Consider the following 19,376-nt stretch of genomic DNA (forward strand, 5'->3'; position numbering starts at 1 on the left):
ACCCCATATCAAAGCCGAAGTGGCTCCCATGCACGACACCGACCCAATACAGCTACTATACCAAGCCCCCCTCAGACCATCCCCATCAACTACAAGAGCACATATTACCACCATCTGGAAGAATGCACATAAATTTGTGGGTTGGGGAAACAAGATATCAGCGGCGCAGCCCCTATGGCGTAATGCCAACTTGAGAGAAATTGCAAGGTTTGAACCTTGGCCATCCTGGGTGAGAGCGGGGATCCATAAGGTGGGGGATGTCCTGAAAGACGGGAATCTTGCGCCGTTTGCGGACCTACAACACAGGTTTCGACTCCCGGACACTGAAAGATATCATCACTTGCAAATGTCCCACGCCCTAAGAGTCCACATAGCGATAGAAGATGACACCCCGGAATATTCACCTATAGAACGCAACATTTTCCCCGAACTTATCCCCTCCAAATGCACATCCATCCTTTATAATGCCATCACATCCTTCGCAACCCCTGAATTGACCAGTCTAAAAACCAAGTGGGAAACAGATGTAGGGGATATTGACCTTGAGGACTGGATACGGGTATTAATGCACCCGCGGGAAACTGCCATCTCCTCAAGACTCAGACTGGTGCAACTTAAAGTACTGCACAGAGTGTACTATCCTAGGACGGCACTGTTTGGGTGGAAGAAAGCACTGAATCCGAACTGTCTCAGGTGTGGGGGCGAGGAAGGGACCTTCTTCCACACTCTGTGGTCCTGCCCCCGCATCCAAACTTTTTGGGAGGCCTGTTGTCGGGAGCTGGCCCGGATACTTTCTAAAACAATTGATTATGACCCGAGGGTCCTGCTCCTGGGAGTCCCAGGGGAGCACGAACTGAATAAATGGGAGGAACTGTTGCTGCACACGGCGACTGCCCTAATGAAGCGAAACATTGCACAGAAATGGGGTGTACCGGAACCTCCGACAATGGAGCAGTGGACGCTGGACATGGACACATGTGCAATGCTCGAAAGACGGATATACAATGCAAGGGGCTGTCCTAACAAGGCTTCTAAAATTTGGGCGGCATGGGAGGAAGGAGGGCCCTGAAAGACATTGAAAGACATTGAAAGGGTTTGGGAGAAATTGCCCTGGGGACGCTAACCAGAACTTTTACATTGTGTATTGTGGCTCTGTCCCGTAAGAATGGTGACCTGTGACTTATTATCGTTAATACTGCTTAATGAGCTGTGTCGGCCTCAATTGATGTCGTTGCCTCTTTCTCTTTTGTTCCTTGGTTTTGGTTGTTTTGACTATGTTATGACTAATTGAAAATAAAAAATGTCTTATCAAAAAAAAAAACAATAAGGAATAACAATTATTTATTGTGATTTCATTTGATGCCCTATAATCAATACAGGTCTGTAACATTCTGTCCTTTTTTGGCACAAAAGAATAGAGGCGATCCTGCTGGGGAGCGTGATTGCCTTATAAACCATTTGGCCAAGTTCTCATCTGTATAATTCTTCAAATGCACATTCTCCTTCTATGTTAAGGCATATACTTTACTGCAAGGAATAGGCACCCCTGCCTCCCACTCTATCTTGCAGTGATAGGGATGATGAGGGGGAGGTCTTTAGCTTCTTTCTCACCAAAAACAACCCAATATTCCTTGTGACACTCGTTAAGTTCACACATTACTGCCCCAGTCGAGTGCTTGGGTAACATCCCTGTCAGCCAAACAGACACTCGAATTATCCTCTGGGCTTTGATTGTGTATAGTCAACCAGGGTATTCACAGAAGTACTTTCAACTGAGGGACATCTGTCAATTCAAACACAATCAATTCCCAATGACCCACTTGAATTCCTAACCCAAAGGGAATAGTTTAATGTGTAATTAAACCTGAAGATAACTGTGTGCCATCTACTGCTCTCACTTACTCGGCTCTGGTCTTGCACTCTATAGGAATCCCCATCGACTTGGCCATTCATCAATCCAAAATGTTTCTAGTAGCCGCTGAATCCCGCAAGACTTCCCCCACCTTCATAACAGTTTTCACTCCACAAATAAGGATACATTCACATTTATATGAGGCACAGCCGACTGGAAAGTGTTTTCCACTTATTGAGGTTTACCAGATAAAGGGAATTTCCTTGGACATCAGGGACAATCCTACAGGAGGTGCCCGTCCATCCCACAATATAAAACAAGGCGATTCTTCCTCCTTATCCCCTTATTCCAACCATTCCAAAGGTCAATTGACCTTGGGCGTTCCTCCCTGAACTTCGACCTTAACTCTGGAACATCCATCATATGCTCAATTCTGCACTCCCTTAATCTAAAATGGATTTTCATCACCATTTCTATCACCTTTTCACAGGTGGATGGTCTATCCACTACCATTGCCAGGGCATCCTTAAGTTCTTCCCTTAACCCTCTGTAGAACAGAGAAGCCTTTTTTCTTCCGGTCAACTACTCTTTAACACAAATGCATTAATTCCAAAAACTCACAACCACTGTCAGAGACACCTGATGTTGCTCCAACATATTTTCTAATTGAGTTTTAAATTGAACCAAATTCTTAAGCATACTACTATCGTGCAACACCAAAGGAGTTGACCAAGCGGCCACATCACCTCTAAGGTACAGTGGTAAGTCAGAATCAGGAGACGGACAAGGAGACATTTTGGGTAGAGTTCTTTATTTGAACACCAAAAACCTAACCTGACCCTGTGCGTCCCAGCCATACTCTTGCCAAAAGAGTAGTTGTCAGGATGTCTTACAAAACTAAGTCTGCTGTCCAGAAAACTTTTTCTAGCCTGATTCCTGTCTCTACTACTGTAAACTAAAATGAACCTAACTTTCACAAAGTACACAAAGCGCCTCTTGCTCATACAGTGAAATGGTGGCTGGTTTCTGACCACACTGTGATGTCTCTTTATCAGAAAGGGGTGTCTTGCCCCACTGCACAGTTCTATTAAAGGAACCAAATGTCTCTTCCACCTTCCAACCGTCGTGCTGTGTATCAATTTTTAGTTAGTCTTTTTCTCTCCCTGGATTGGCAGGCTCTGTGTCTCAGTCCCTGGCCGTATTCCACCCTTGGAAGTCGCCTGGTTTGTAAGTCCACACCAGGTATTCTCCATGGGCTCCCCACCAAGGAATCTTGTAGTGTTTTCTTCACTGTGCTGCCTCCTGGTTTCCACCCTTCCCTGGGATATTGTGTCTCACACCCTGCCTTTGGACCTGGTTGCTCTTGCTCTGCCTTGGGGCCTTATTGCTCATGCCCCACCTTGGGGCTGGTTTGGCATTTCCGTCTTCCTCATGGCTCCTTGTAATGACCGCGTACCTTCTGTCTCTGTGCAGTCCTATTCCAGGCCTGCAGTCACGTAGATCAGCATGGTTTCCTCCTTCCGGCTTCCTCCAGGTGGTCCCTTTTAAATGCGCTCCCTTCTGATTGTCTTTCTATGGGGCTTTGACATTGGTCATGTGTTGCGCCCCCGTTAGCTGCTCTGACTTTCTCCACAGCGGGAGACTCTAATGGGTCGGGCTTCTCGTTAGGTCCTGGTGCCGGCAAGGTTGCTGAATGTCCTGTGACCTTGGCTGCAAGCTGATCCACCATGTATGCCGTATGCTTGCTTCTCTCTGCCACACCCTTCAGGAGGGAGTCTATCCTCCTATGCAGTTCTGTGAGCTTCTCCTCCAGTCCAATACTGATTGTGTATTTAGCCTCCACACGACGAGGGCATGGGTTTATCTCCCATTCTCTGTTCCGAGTTGAGAATGGTTTGTGAAAAAGGTCTGAAACCATACCAGCCATTGATGTATGAAGTGGTAAGTCATTAAATAAGTTAACTCCCATATAACCCGCAAAGCCTATAGACTAGGGAGGATAGCACATATCCCTTCTTGGGGATTGCCTGTCCTCTAAATGGGAGTTACCCCAGTGGGATCCAGCTTACCCTGTCCCTAATGGAGTGTTAAGCTTAGTAGGTTCACCTCCCTAGTCCTAAAGGGGGTGGTTCCACTTGGGGAAATGGGACAAATTCAAACTGGATTCATCAGAGTACAACAAAATAAAAGCTATTTTAGCAGCTTCTGTAGGGAAAGCCTGTGGCCTACACAAAAAATGTAACTCACATTGAGTCAAAATGTTTTACATTTCTTAGAATCTCCACTAAAGAATTATGGAGCTGCTAATGAAACAGCCAAATGAGTGACCTAGCCACGCTTTACCCTCAGCGCTAAAACCAGATACCATCTCATCTTCCTCTCTCAGGTTCCCTTGTGCGGACAAAATAGGTGGTTCTAAACAAGCTGGAGAACTGTCTTTAGAGGTTTCTCCCTGGTCCTTGAATCTCTCACTTTAATACTAAGCCCGCTGACTCAAAGCTTGCCTTTCTCTCTGGCTAGTGGCTAACTCCTCCCTATGGTCCTCCTCAATAACACAGAGTAGCTGCTTGTGTGTCCATGACCTTTCGGCAGAAGATCAACTTGGGCTTTCCATAATGTCAGGAGTGCCACGCATCAAGTTCCACAAGAGCTGCCTAACCCTAAAGGGCCCTTTAAAGCGTTGAGTCACAGCATTCGTTACATCTGCTGCTCTCTCAGCACTCCAAAGGGAAAGGGGACGTGGATAAAATAATAAGCTCCAGACGCTCTCTTCTAATTAGAAACCTGCGGAGGAGACTGAAATCACATCTTACATGAGTAGTATTCTTAGTTTAATCTGAGAGTCATCTTTACTATATTTTAGAATAAGTCATTCAATTCACATGGTGTCACGACCCTCGCCCAAAACCTCCTATGGCAAACCCATTGGCCAGGTGGAGTCAGGACCCGGGCCTCTAGAGCCTGGCATCCTCTTCAAAAGCCCTCGTGGGGCCAGTCCTGGTGCCTATGGCGCCAGGCTCATACACCATGAACAACAATGTGCTTGGGAACTACTTCATTGTATTGTCAGCCAACATGGAGGCATCCACATAGCTTGGTTCCTAAGAACCAAGCTATGCGGTCTAGTGTTTTGGGTGTGGCATGCCTGGAACCATTTTTCCCCGGTACTACTTTACCTGGGCTATATAAACCACACCCTGACTGCAGAACATGCTTCGTGTTACTTTGCAGCTTGCAACATGATGCTCAACGTGTCCAGCTCTTCCCTCGAACCTCGGAGAAGCAGAACCTGCAAGGAGACAAAAGGAACATCATTAGCAGCAGCATCTTACCTGCAGTCTTCATCTTTAAACACATTTACAAATTACAAACTGCTCAAAAGGATTACCTGGCTGGTCGCCTCTCGGCTGGCACCACTCCGGACATTGCACTCGCGCTGAAGAACACCGTGACCTACAAGAAAGGAAAACACAGGTTAGCAAAGGCAAGACTTTGCAGCGCTGCGCATAGCGCTTACTTACCGCATCATAGCACTCTTAATGCGCCATCATTTACCAGCGGGGCTCAACCAAGCCAGTTCGCCGCACTGAAGCTCCGCATACCTAAGGGAGAAAAAAGAGACATTTTAAACAAAGAAAGGCATGCAGGATAGCAACAAAACTAAAGAACAGCAATAAGACCTACCTGAACAATATCAAACGGGCCGGCGTCAGTGTAGTAACTGGACCGCACTCGCCCATGAATGACAACGCGCCCCTGCAAAGAAGGCAGGGCGGAGAGCACGCCTAATTCTACCACAAGGTGAGGAGAGGGCGCCAGAGGGACTGAAAGCATACCGGGGTGGAGGGCGGATACTTAGCCCAGTCGGTCAGTCTTCAACACAGTCCTCCTGTATTTTCAGGCAGAACCTTCCCCTCAGACCACATCAGGGCAAAGCTGAGAAGCATACCAGCGAGTAACCCAGCTGGGTGGTGTCCCTGTGGATACCAGGTGAGCGTAACACATGGATGACCATGAAAAGAGCTTTCAAAACCATTCAAAATCGCTTTGTGCTTCAGCTCACATGCTCACTGGGAATGTCTGACCAATTGCTGAGACGGTTCCCTTTTTACTTTCTATTGACACATTCCTTCAGTCTGTCTGTATCCTATGTAAACCTTTAGCTTGCAGCTATGTACATACACACACTCTCAACAGAGTTATATTATACTAATAAATCCATAGTAATGTCTTGGTGCAGCATCATGTAAATTGCTGTACATTTTACAACCAAAACATTTAAACAGTGTTGACTTGAAATTAATATATGTTTTCTTTTTTAATGACTTTGTGCTGTTCGTGTTCCTTCGCCGACCTTTGTAATGATGCTGCCATACCGCCGCCTCCAAACGAAGCACAGCTATTGATACGGAAGTCATGCGTCCCTCGCTGTACTGTAGTTCAAAGTCAATGATTTCTTTTTTTTGGAATTCAACATGTGCACTTCATGGATAACTGTGCCTTCTGACCTCTTCTGAACAGTCAAACTATATACAGTTTACACATGCAGGGACGTAACACTGTCTGAATCCATTGTTCTATTAAAGTTGATAAACGTGACACACAGTAACTCAATCTACACCCAACAAAGAAAAGGGAAATATTATCACCTTCCTTTTTTCCAAACTAATGACTAAGTCTTCTAAACCTGTTTAGATGAAATCCACAAGGCCCTTCTGTGAAGGCATCACAAAGCAGACACAGACAACAGATCAAAATTTGGTCCACAAACCTTTATTAACTAAAAGTGTAGGATGGAGTAAGGCCTAACTTGCCCTATGCTAAGGTGGGATTTCCCTCCCAAAAAAAAACTAGGATAGTCTGTGGCAGGAAGTCCAAAGAAAGAGTCCAAAACCTATACATCTAAATATATACAATGTGTAGGGATGCCAGCATCAAAATAAGTATTGTTCAAACAAGAGTTCAGAGTTTCTTCCAGCTCCTGGCTTGTAACCAGTGTTCCCTTCCCCAAGTTCAAGATAGTTCACAGGGGTTCCCTTCCCCAAGAGTTCGTTCTTTCAGCTTTTCCAAAACAAAGCAATTCCTTTGGACACTTTCCAGCTCTTCTGATATGGTTTCCATTCCCAATTCACATTTGTAGTTCAGTTCCTTGACTTCAAATCGTATACCAGTTCTTTGCAATTCAAACACAAGCATAATTGTGCGTGCTTTAAGTGGCTTTTCCATATTGGGGTGCACACGGTCTAGGCGCAGTTGTCGGACCACACGGTCCACCCATTACAGGTCACGCAACTGATGCACCTTACTTGCTGCTTTTCGATCAACACGTGGCCATTGCGTCAGTTTGACAGTGGTACTTGACTCATTCACATATATCACACCCTCTTGACATTGTATCGTGGCTTGGTTTTCCACCATACACTTTCTATATTCTCCTGGCTCTTGCCAATGCTGGGTTTCTCATAATATACAGTTCATTGTATTCCCTTGGTTTTTTGCAATGCTAGTTTTCTCATATGACACAGTTCCTTGTACTGTCTTGGCTTTTGCCAATGCTTGTTTTCTCATATACCAAAGTTCCTTATACGCTCTTGGCTTTCGCCAATGCTTGTTTCCTCATATAACACAGTTCATTGTATCAAGAGGTTTCACAAACTTTCTTTCACCTCAATCAGTAGTCAAAATTGTTCAAACTTGCTTTCACTCTGACAGGTATTCAAAATTGCTCAAACTTGGTTTCACTCTGATGGGTAACTTGTTTTCATTCAAATCGATAGTCAAAAGAAATACTTGCTTTCATTCAAGTCAATGTTCATTACTCGCTTTGTGTGTTCACTTGGCATACTCGTGTTCCCCCTGCTTGGTAGACAAACCTGTCGGATCTTACAGCTTGCCCGCAAAGTCTCCTGGCGCCACGTCTCTTCCTCATGTGGTGCCTCGCATAGTCTCCCAGCGGCTCTCCGTGGCTCGCTCACCCAGCGATGCTTCTCCTGCAGCTCAGGACTTCTGCGACCGCTTTGCTGGGTCATGCCGGTTTCTCTCTCGTGGTCCACCACCGGCCTCCAGCGTCCTTCAGCTTCGCTTCCCACAGCATACTCTCTGCATCTTCCAAAGGGGCTTGAGCACTCTGTTTGCCTTGCTGCTTATCCGGAGAGGTCTGCTTTCACCCAGCGGTCCGTAGCTCTGCTTCCACAGCTGACTCCATTTCCATAGGATTTACTGCTTTTAAATTTCCCACCACCACGATTGGTCCAAAAAGGACTAGACAGCTCACTGTTGAAACTGTAGTCCTGCATTACTCTTGCTGGCCTCCTCCTCGTGCTAGTACACAACTGGTATTTCTTAGGGAAGGATTTAAGGGGAGAACCGGGAAAGGGTTGACAGTAGCAAATAAAGGCTTGAGGGACAGAGGGCTCATTTTGAAAGGGAAATGAGGGATACCATATCCCACCTAAGGACATCTCCTCCCCACTCCCCAAGTCTCCTTCGCCTGGGTGATCCTCCCCCAGGGTTAAGATCCAAGAGCAATGGCCTTTCCCTGGCCACCCGAGAGGAGGATACATGGGGACAATAAGCTAGAAAGCCTGCAGGTTTCTGACACTACTCCGAGCCTTTCGAAAACCGGTCTGTCTCCTTCTTGAAGTCAGGCAGTTAAAGAATCTTGGAGAGAGTTCTAACCATATAGGTTCTGATATCACAGACCCTCTATGACTCTTGAGCCTTTCCTCCATCTTGAAATAGTGAAGACTCTGTCCGCTGCTATTGGAAACCATTTAAGGAAATTGGCTGTATAAATCATAATTCACCAAACACTTCCACAAACAACTCATCACACCTACTCTCACCTCTTTTTTAAAATCTCTCCCACCCACCCCCATCCTGTGTCCTGTTTACCACAATGGCCACCCTGCTTTTCCTTCAGATCCTTCACCTGTGAGACCTGACACTGGTAGGCATACCATCCCTGGCTGAGAGAGGTTCCCACTGCCTCTCAACAAGGCCAGCCTACTGGCTTTGTCACAGATGGTTCAAACACCCAGTGCCCATTCTAAATCTAATGTGTATCCTAATCTTCCTCAAAATAGGGAATCCAAGGATTTTAATTTCTTTGGGAGAAAACTGCTCTCCCCTGGTAGCATGGGTTTGAGACAAGACAATGCTTTCTGTACGTTGGTCCAGCACACACACACCTTGTGGCCTGTAGCCTCTGAGGAAGCCAAGCACATATCTGAGGGTGATCCAAATCGTTTTTTGAAGGTGCTGTCTGAGTAAGAACTCAGCCAAGAAAATTCTTAAGCAGTCCCTGGATACCGTGTAAATTTGGGGAAGGCTATGGACCCAAGAGTGGCAATCAGTGTCATTCCTGGAGACCCATGTCTACATTTTCATGTGATCTACAAAATAACCTTATTTGCATGCCCTAAATCTCTGAACTTAACTTCTACACATCTTAAATCACACCCTTAATGGCCAATTCTTATAATTTGATGGCCAGCCAGTACCAGTTCCAAAGAAACTGCAGCGTGTTTGCACAGGTCAGATCTGATCACATGTCTGATGAGGACACCTGGTGTTACGCTCACCTGGTTCCCAGAGGGGCGTCGATCGGACCAGGACAGCTGCGGTCTCCACCAACGTGATGTGTAGTGCCGAGATGACTGTCTGGACTGGCCCGCCTAATCTCGTCTGCTTGATCCGTAGAAGTATTCTCCTGCAAGTGGAGAAAGGGATTTAGCCACCCGTGGATTTCAGTGATGGCCCCCTCCCACTGTTCTCGTTCTCCCCACTTGTCACCTCCGATATCCTTTTAGTAACCTCACCTTATGTTTTTAAATGATGAGCTCTCCATCCTGCATGGCATGCAGGGGCGCCTAGATACCAGTTCATTCACTGGTTTGAAGGTACTGGAGGAGTTCAGGAGGAATATTGACACCAGGGTTTATAAAGTTCAAAGAGTTCAATATGTCCGATGTTCACTCTTGTTCCATTCCCTTGTTGAATTGCAGCTGGTTCAAAAGAATGTTGCCTGGAGGCAGCTGATGGCATTCAGGTAAGAGTCTTTATTACCCAACACTGTCCGGTAAAAGTTGCATGAGTTTAACTTGTTGTTTTCTCTCCCTTTATAGGTGCGGCATATGAAGATGAGGCGTATTAAAGGGTAATGCCTCCAGTGGTAAATCAGGTAAGCCTATGGTGGTAAGAGATTGTATTTGTCGGCTCTCTTGGCTCACCTTGTTGTTTCTTTTGTTTTCCCCCAGGTGCTGGAGTTCGACGAAGAAAATGATGGAGGCAGCGCCGAGTCGAAAGATGCTGTGGACTGGTGAGTATGACGCGGCGCTGCTGCTGGCGATGCGACGCGTGCTGGAATAATGTCCTCTCCAGGCTCGGAGACATGCTGGATCCGGAATCAGGTAAGGAATTAAAATAATGTCCATGATCTAACCTTTTCTTCCTTTTTCCCCTTTTTCTAGGAGCTCCGGATTCAAGGCGGGTGTGGAAGAAGACTGGATGCTGACTTGCAGGCACGGTGAGCGTTACGCTGCAGGATGCAGAATAACGCGAAGCGTGTGCTGCTGTTCGGGCGTGGTTTAAATAGCCTTCAAAGTAGTTCCAGGTAAGAATTTCCCTAGAACCACACCCAAGTAAAAAATAGTCCCTGTAACAAAATAGTCCCATCCAGGCCTCACGTTGGCTTGGATTCATTTGCAGCATGGTCTGCATGAGGTAAGTAATGTCTATGAGCCTGGCGCCTATGGTGCCAGGACTGGTTTCTAAGATGAGCCTGGCACCTAAGGTGCCAGGACTGAACCCAAACAGCCCCCAGCCGGGGCTGCTAGGGTTTTAACAAGTATCTGGATGCCTGTTCCCAGGGCTGATGGACTCGATCCGGATGCCCGGGGGTAGGCATCATGACACCTGGTCTTCCGGACTGTCCAACCCAAAACCTCTTTAGCAAGATCAACACAAGTCCAGTGAGGGCATGAATGAGAGGCTCCTAGCTCAATCGGAGCAAATTAATGTACAATTTCTCTTCTGAAAACTATGTTTTTCTCTATTTCTTTCCCTCCCCTGCTAATCAACCCACTGCTGCTGAGACTGGCAGCCTGGTCTTTCATGAATCTCACAGGTTACCAGGCCCTCTACCCAGTCACCACCAGCACCCTCCGACCCTCAGTGCTGCTTTTGCGGTCCCTCTGTCCGGCAGCTGTGCATCCCACCCTTGCGATTCCTCCACCCTAGCACTTAGCCGGTGGCCTCCTCCCATGGCATCCCTCGGCACTTCCCTCCCGGATCCCACCAGCACTTGCCCTACCTTGTCTCCCCGCCACCGCTACCATTCCCTATCTCCTCCACTTCTCTTCACTGCACTTGAACATCCGAATGTCGCAAGGCCTAGTAGGACCACGATTGTATATTTACTGTTCCCATTGTTATTTTACTCCACTTGTTCCCTCCCCACTCTGCTTTGTGGCGCCTGGAAACACCATTGGTTGTATAGGCGCCAAACAAATGCTCAATAAATAAATAAATACATTTTCAGAATTGACTCGCCCCTTGAACTCTTCTCCTGGGCTTCTTTACTCTTCTTGGGTCCATATACTGATCAATGAGGTGTGCCATTGAGAAGGTTCCAGTTCATGATATGCATATATTCAATCTTAGTTTTTTTGTCTAAAACGTGTGATGGTGTTCAGCCCATTCTAGTTCTAATTCAATGGGGTTGTCTTGGCTCAGATTCTCTGGGCCCTTCTGAGGAAAATTAGTTGGTGGCCTTGGACCTGCACATTTCCACATCCGTTTCAGCTACTGGAGATAACTGTGAATTGTTCTTAGAGGATGATCAATTCAGTGAGAAAACGGCCCCCTCTGCTCTTTTGCCCACTTTGATGAATCCTGCAGTGATCACCGAACCCATAAAGTCTCCTCCCATGTGGTCAGGGGAAGGCAGCCGCTACCTGAACCTAAACCTGGGGGGGACGTGGTATCATGAGGAAGGATTACATGGGAGGAGGTGGCTGTCAGGAGGAAGTGTTCACTCCCTTGGGAGGGATGTAGTATTCAACCTCTTATGACAATGAAATCCCTATAATACCTAATGGCTTGTTATTATTGTACAAGTTCCTCCCATGAAGCTGCCCAACGAACATGTTAGGAAAAGTCAGCTGCCATTATTCTGTTTTGGGTAACGGTCCTCAAACCAATGGTAAATCACAAACCTCTTCTATAACATTCCCTGACTCTAACTCCCAGCTCACCCAATACTCACAACCAATTGAATGTCAAAGGATTAATGCCACTATGGACTAAAAGGCCCATGATGCATGTGGTACCGGGACGAGGAAGAGGGACTCTGAGGCAATGAAGATCAAGGGTCCCATTGAACATAATGAATGGTCTAGTTGTTGTAGTTTGAGGCACTTGAGCGGTACATTTAAATCCCACAATGAGTTACACCTGAAGGAAGGTGTGGATATAGTAGCGGCGGCAGAAGCAATCTAGCCCCCCAAGATTGGCAAATGAAGAACACCAGCTGGAGCCGACACAGATAGAAGAGGCAGACGGCATTGCATAGTTAGCGCAGCAGGAAACAGCGTTGTGACCGGTGGGGGAAGAAGAAGCCCAGTCGCAGCGGAGGTGAGCTCCCAACACGACGCAAACCACTCCAGTGCAGAGGTGGAAGTGGAGATCCCATAGAGCTCTCAAAGCTCTAATGAAGAGCTGCACAGACTGCTACATTCAAACGGGAGCTGGCAGCAAGGCAGTGGAACGTAGGAGATCCACCGCAGATGCAACAGTGACGCCACAGAAGACCAGTTAGTTGGCCTAATATAAAAGGTGACCCCAGGTGCTCCGAACGGGACATTGGGCAATGCCGGAGGATAGCACAGGGGCAATGCAATGGTCTTGGAAGCAAGGCCACGCAGAGAAACAGAGGTTCGAATCCCGGATCCACGCTTAGAAACTGAACTCCGGTACGGTAATAGGCTGTTATTATCCAACCAATTAAAAAACAAAATGTGGATTCTGAACATATGAAGTGAAAAGGCCTCAAGGGCGCACTTCCCTTTTCAAGGGACACCTATCCAGGGAAACCTGTAACCCAATGGATTCACATGCTTTGAATATTCCCCGCCAACAGACTGGGAATCCTTGTTAGCATTTTTATTATAGCTTATACCAGAGCTTTGAAGCTCACTTTAGTAGCCCATCTGTTTGTTTGGGTGCATTCTGCCTCAGCCAATGGGACGTCGAGTGACTAGCCCCACCCAGGAGGCCGTCTTCAGATTCTTACCGCACATCGTGCTGAGGAATCCTCAAGGCTTGAGGCTGGAGAAAAAAGGAAACCAGCAGATTTCATCAGATCTTTGGAATATTGCATCAGAACTTTATAAAATCACATCTATACAGGTAAGTGCTTTTTCCTTTCAATTATGGAAGAAAAAAACGGGAAGCTCTTTTCAAGGCATGCCAGTCATGTGGAATAAAAAATATGTCTGCGGTAGACAAACATTGTGAATGTATACTCTGTCTCTATCCAAATCACATTCAGGACTCCACACCAGAGGAGGCACCAGGCTCCTCAGGGAAACCCTGCTGGCCTAGCAGAAGCACACCAGACTAAACAGAACCAGCAGCCCCACCAGAAAACGAGGGGTTTCCCCAAGGCCGCAGTAGTACCCATACAGTCAGGAAGAGAGAGAACTCCAATCCTCTAACATGGACGATGATGGAGGTAATAGAGACACTGATAACTCTACCTCCAAATCACTGCAGCCAGATAACTGTCAGGACACTGATATGGGTCTAAACGAAGACTCAGAAGAGCTGTCACATCAGTCGCAACCCGACGACATAACAGCATTTCACAATACAGTGCAAAAGGCATGTAAGGAATTCAGCCTAATACCCTCTGAGCAGAAAAAGGATTGTTTCCTTTTTGATTTAATGCACAAGCGCAGAAAGGCAGTAATGTCAACTCCCATTCTAGACCTTGATTGGGAAGAAGGGCTGTTACTCATGAGAAAACCCTTCTCAGATCCAGCAATAAAAAGCAGCTTGGAGAAGAGGTTTACGGCACCGCAGGTGTCCCTGAAATGCCTTACATCTCAACCAACCCCCGACTCATTATCGTCAGCGGCAGCATTCAGAAATGCGCAGTGCTACCTGACAACACATTTGGGAAGAAAATTCTGGCCACAGGAGCCACAACAGTAAAAGCAGCAAATTCACTGGCAATATTCTCGAGATACAAAATGTGGAACCGGATGGCACAGCTATTAGAGTACTTGCCAGGAGATAAACTGAAACAGGACCTGGACATCCTGCAAGAGGGGGAAGATGCCTCAAATCATGCCATCGTCATTGCAGTCGATCTAGCGGAAACAGCCTTTAAAATCAGCAACAGATCGTGCTATGGAGACAGGCATGGTTAAAGTGCACAGATTTCAAAGCGGACGTACAATCAAAGGTACTAGACATGCCTTTCGTGGGAGACCAATTTTTTGGCCCCAAAATTGACGCCGCCCATATAATGATAAAAATGAACACGGATAAAGCAAGGTCACTTACCGCCCCGATTGTGAGATGCACTTTTTTGGCCCTTCAGGGGAGTCGCGGGGCACTCCACAGCGACTAATAGAGGCGTAAAAATGTACCAGAGGGTAGCCCCCTATTCACAGATGTACTATCATGAAAATCCCCAGGCGTACTTACGCATACAAACAAAAAGACTACAACCAAGCTCCAAGAAAGCGACAGACAACATCCGCCTCCAGGGGCAGGCATCAAAAGCAAGACTGTCTTCCACAGACACGCAGGGTCTAGCTGCAGTAAGTGGGGGGCAACTTGCAGTATCATCTACAGCCGTGGCCACAGTTAACAAATGGGTGTTAGACAGCATACAAAAAAGCACATCATAGAATTCCACGGAAACCCCCCATTATTTCAATACCAACCACACTTAAATATCTTAAGAAGCGAAGTGGAGAAACTGCTAATAAAAAACACAATCGTAAAAGTACACCAGAGGGACAAGGGCAGCTAATCCAGATTCTTCGTGGTCAGAAAACCAGACAAATCATGGCAACCAATTCTGGATTTAAGAAGTCTAAACAAATATGTCAAGAAACAAAAATACAAGATGGTCACCTGACAGATGTCATAAAGTCAGTACGGGACAGCGACTTCCTAGCGTCTCTGGATCTCAGAGATGCATATTTTCCCATTCCCATTCGGAAAGCCACAGAATGTTTCTAAGGTTTGACGTGGGAATAAATAATTATCAATTCAAGGTTCTGCCGTTTGGCCTTTGCTCAGCCCCAAGAACCTTCACAAAATGCCTAGCCCTGATAACCATGTCGTTCAGGAAGAGAGGATACCACGTGTATCCATATCTCGACAATTGGTTAGTAAGTGCACCATCACACTGAGCAATGGCAATGGCACCATCACACGGAAATGGCGATCCAGCAGGTGTCCAACGCCATCTCACGTCTCGGATTTGCAATAAATTCAAGCAAATCCTGTTTCAAGCAGTCGTACCCTCTAGTGACTAGGGACACAGTTCAACACCACCGAGGGCCGGGTACATCCCCCGGTAGAGAGAGCAGCGTCAATACCCTATCTAATCACGAAATTCTACACAGGTTCCAGAATCTCAGTCAGGACTTTCATGCAACTGCTGGGTACCATGTCTTCCTGCATTCCCCTAATACAACACTGCAGGTTACCAATGGCTTGTTCCAACCAGTGCTCAAGAACAATTTGGTAAGAGTGTTCACAGACAAAACAGCCACAATGTATTATGTGCAAAAACAAGGGACAACAAGGTCATTGGCACTTTCGAGAGAAGCCCAACGGTTGTGGCACTGGGCCATCAAAAACAACATGCAATTGCAAGCATTCCACCTTCCGGGAAAAGAAAAGAAAATGAGACGGCAGACCAACTCAGAAGAGCCAACGTCCAGTCACATGAATGCCAACTGGCAGACAGGAAGCTAAAAAAATCTTCAACAAGTGGGGAACACCGACCATCGATCTGTTTGCCACATGGGAGAATAAGAAATGCCCCCTGTTCGTGAGCAGATAACCTCACCATCAATCTCTGGGCAATGCTTTCTGAATTTTATGGGAAGGAATCTTCGCCTATGCATTCCCTCCAACACCGGTCATACGCAAGGTCCTGCAAATGATTGCGACATACAAGTGCACGGTCATTCTAATAGCGCCAACATGGTCGAGACAACCGTGGTTCTCAGAGCTTCCTCACCTATCCCAGGACCAACCAATCTCTCTGGGTCAGGACCCCAACCTGCTCTCCATGTACAACCAGCAGGTGCTACATCACAACCCAGGGGTTCTCAACTTAAAGGCCTGGTTCCTGACCTCAACGAGTTCGGACAGGTCCGGCTCAGGCAGGAGTGCATAAACATCCTAAAGGCTACCAGAACGGGATCCACAAACAGGTCATATTTGTACAAGTTGAATAGTTTTTGCACTTGGTGTTCTCAACAACGATTGGATCCATTAATTATAGCACCTCCCCAAATCTTACCATACCTATCGAAGTTGCCAAAAGATGGGTTGTCACACTAATCCATCAAAGTGCATCTAGTGGCAATCTCTAGATATACCAGGAAGCAAGGAAAATCTCCCATATTTGAGGCCGCATTGTAAAAAATTCATGAGAGTTCTATTCAACACCTACCCCCCTCAAAAGAAAGTGCCACCTCAGTGGAGCCTAAAGACTGTGCTATCAGCACTAGTGAAACCTCTGTTTGAATCGATGGTGACTACTGATTTTAAGTTTGTATCCTGGAAGACAGCTTTTCTAGTAGCAATCGCGTCTTTCAGACAAGTGTCGGAGACACATGCACTATCTGTTAGACCTCCATATCTACGGTTTGAAAAGAACAAAGTTGTCTTAAAAACAAATCCTACATTCGTTCCCAAAGTGCTGTCCAATTTCCACTTACAAGCTGAGGTAACCCTACCGGTTTTCTTCGCAAATCCGTCAAATGCAGCAGAGCAATCTTCACTCACTAGACTACATAGACGGAACCAATAGCTTTTGCCGAATGTCTCAATTGTTTGTGGCTTTTGTTCCCCCTAACAAAGGTCGATCTGTTTCGAAGCAAGGTATTTCTACATGGGTCTCCAGCACACACTCAAGCCAATCGACTGTTACAAAGACCTGTCCATGCTCATTCCACAAGAGCAGTGGGGTTGTTGGCAGTGCTATGGGCAGGGGTCTCCGTGTCGGCCATATGCAGCGCAGCAACCTGGGCAGACCCACACACCTTCATCAAGCATTACTGCATGGAAGGACAAGGAGCTGCATGGAGTCTGAAGCAAGGGTCGGAAGAGCCGTCCTACAATGCTTGTTTCAATAAAGTATGCCTTCTCCCGTTGCACCTCCTATGACAAACATGTTAAATGCTGTGGCAATCTAGTCAAAGCATGTGAATCCATGAAAGATCCAATGCTGGAGAAGGAGTATACTACTTACCTGTAACTCCTGTTCTCAAGAATTGGTATCTTTCATGAATTCAAATGCGTCCACCTACCACCCCTAGAGGAGTAAGGCTATATTTTGCCAACACTCCTCTCTCTGGGGTTAGAATCTGAAGATGGCCTCCTGGGTGGGGTTAGTCACTAGACGTCCCATTGGCTGAGGCAGAATGCACCCAAAACAACAGATGGGCTACTAAAGTGAGCTTAAAAGCTCTATTATAAGCTATAATAAAAAAGGTACAGAGGATTCCCAGCCTGTCGGCGGGGACTATTAAAACCATGTGAATCCATGAAAGATACCAATGCTGGAGAACATGAGTTACAGGTAAGCAACATACTCCTTGCCACCAGCCAAAAGGTTGTCAAGGAGAATAAAAGAGGCAGCTAGGGTGCAATTCCCTTTTCAAGGGATACCCACATTGCCAACAGCCAAGAGGTTGTGATAAAGAAGATATAAGAAGGCAACCTGGGTGCAATCCTCCTTTTTTGAGACACCGGTTTGGAGGAACCTGTAACCCATATTGTCAAGAACCCAGAGACTATAAAAAGAGGCTACCATTGAGCAGCTTTCCTCACGAGAGCTACTGGTGGGTAGATCTCTGGAACAGTTATTGTCACTGAAATTACTTTATCTTCCTGGCAAGAGAGTGAACCAGGAAAGGGATCATTAGTAGTTAGTCCTGGCAGGCGAGTATATTCGAAAATAAGAAGATATTTTTGAAGAAGTGTTTTTGTGACAAAAATGTGTAGTGGAAAGAAGGCAGTTATTGTGCTACCCTAACAAAAGTATTTCAACTGAAGAATAAGTATGATGTGCTAAGAATGGCCTTGAACTTTGAACGATTGCCTTGGTTTATGAACTTGTGTTTCGTGGGAGAAACAATTTTGCCTTTTCAGGAAGGATACTCAGAAAGATAACAAGTGTTTGATTTTTTAACAAGCGTTTGTGAAAAAGACATTTGCATCATTCAGTGGAAGGATGACGTTGAAAGAAAATACATTTTTGTATTGAACTGAATCAAACTTGGTTAAATGAGAACTGTGTCAAGGATATTCCTGGATTGGTCTCCAGGGGAAGGGAGTTCAACCCTGGTCACAAGAAGTACTTGCTCAAATCTGTAAGTTTGAACTTTCATTCTGTTTTTTGGAACTAATGATAGCCAAACATTCCTTGTTTGTTTTTGTTGTATGTATTAATGTGAGGGTCAGAGACGTTTTGGACACTGGGTCTTCTTTCTTTAGTTTATTTTGCTAGTTAGGGACATCCTCGTTAGGATAGGGAAAGGCAGGAGTTCATCCCGGCCCTTTTAATGTTAATAAATGGTGAACTTTGAGAAAATGTTACCTTTGTGTCCCTCTCTCATGTCTGACCCCTCACATCACTCTCATGAGATTTGGTATTATTTTCTGTTATCACATTTAGGCCCAGCAGAAGCATTTACCATCTGCCTAGGAAAACAAGAAACACTGTTATAAAGGTAATGCCTGGCAATAACATGGCATCAAAAAAAGGCCACATTTGGCAGTAACTTAGCACACGGATTTAAGTTTTTAATGGTGTGGGATTGCCATGGTGCAAGTCTCCTCTTTTTCACCCTGATGTAAAAAAAAATGTCTAAGCCAAGATCTGAGCCACTCTTGTCTCATACTGAGAATCTAGAAGTCATTCACCAATGGTATAATAAGAGTGACCCCCCTTGCTGGTTTTCTGGTATTCTTTGTAGACCTTCACCTTGCTATGCCGATGTAATCTCTTGCGTCCCCGTCTTGAAGTTATATTTGTGTCCATCCTCAACAATTCTATTTCGTTTTGCTTGTTATTTATTTGGGTGGCTATTTACTATTTGTCTGTTTTTTCCATTTTGACAGACCTGTAAAGATCTTTCTTGCCCATGTTTCGAGTTCCATGCTATATAAATATTGCATAGATTAAAAAACCTTGCAAGCATTCGGAATTGTGAGTTTGAGAATTAATGGTTGCATACAGAAGTGTTGTAGTAACAAGTGCGAC

General features: G+C 45.9%; 1 protein-coding gene across 1 annotated transcript in view; it reads left to right on the plus strand.

The window, feature by feature from the left end:
- SLC44A3 (solute carrier family 44 member 3) overlaps positions 1-19,376 on the plus strand; it is an 826,819-nt gene that overhangs the window by 281,981 nt on the left and 525,462 nt on the right. The window lies entirely within an intron of this gene.

The sequence above is a fragment of the Ambystoma mexicanum genome, chromosome 1q (assembly GCF_040938575.1).
Source record: "Ambystoma mexicanum isolate Mex_15411 chromosome 1q, UKY_AmexF1_1, whole genome shotgun sequence".
Lineage (NCBI taxonomy): Eukaryota > Metazoa > Chordata > Amphibia > Caudata > Ambystomatidae > Ambystoma > Ambystoma mexicanum.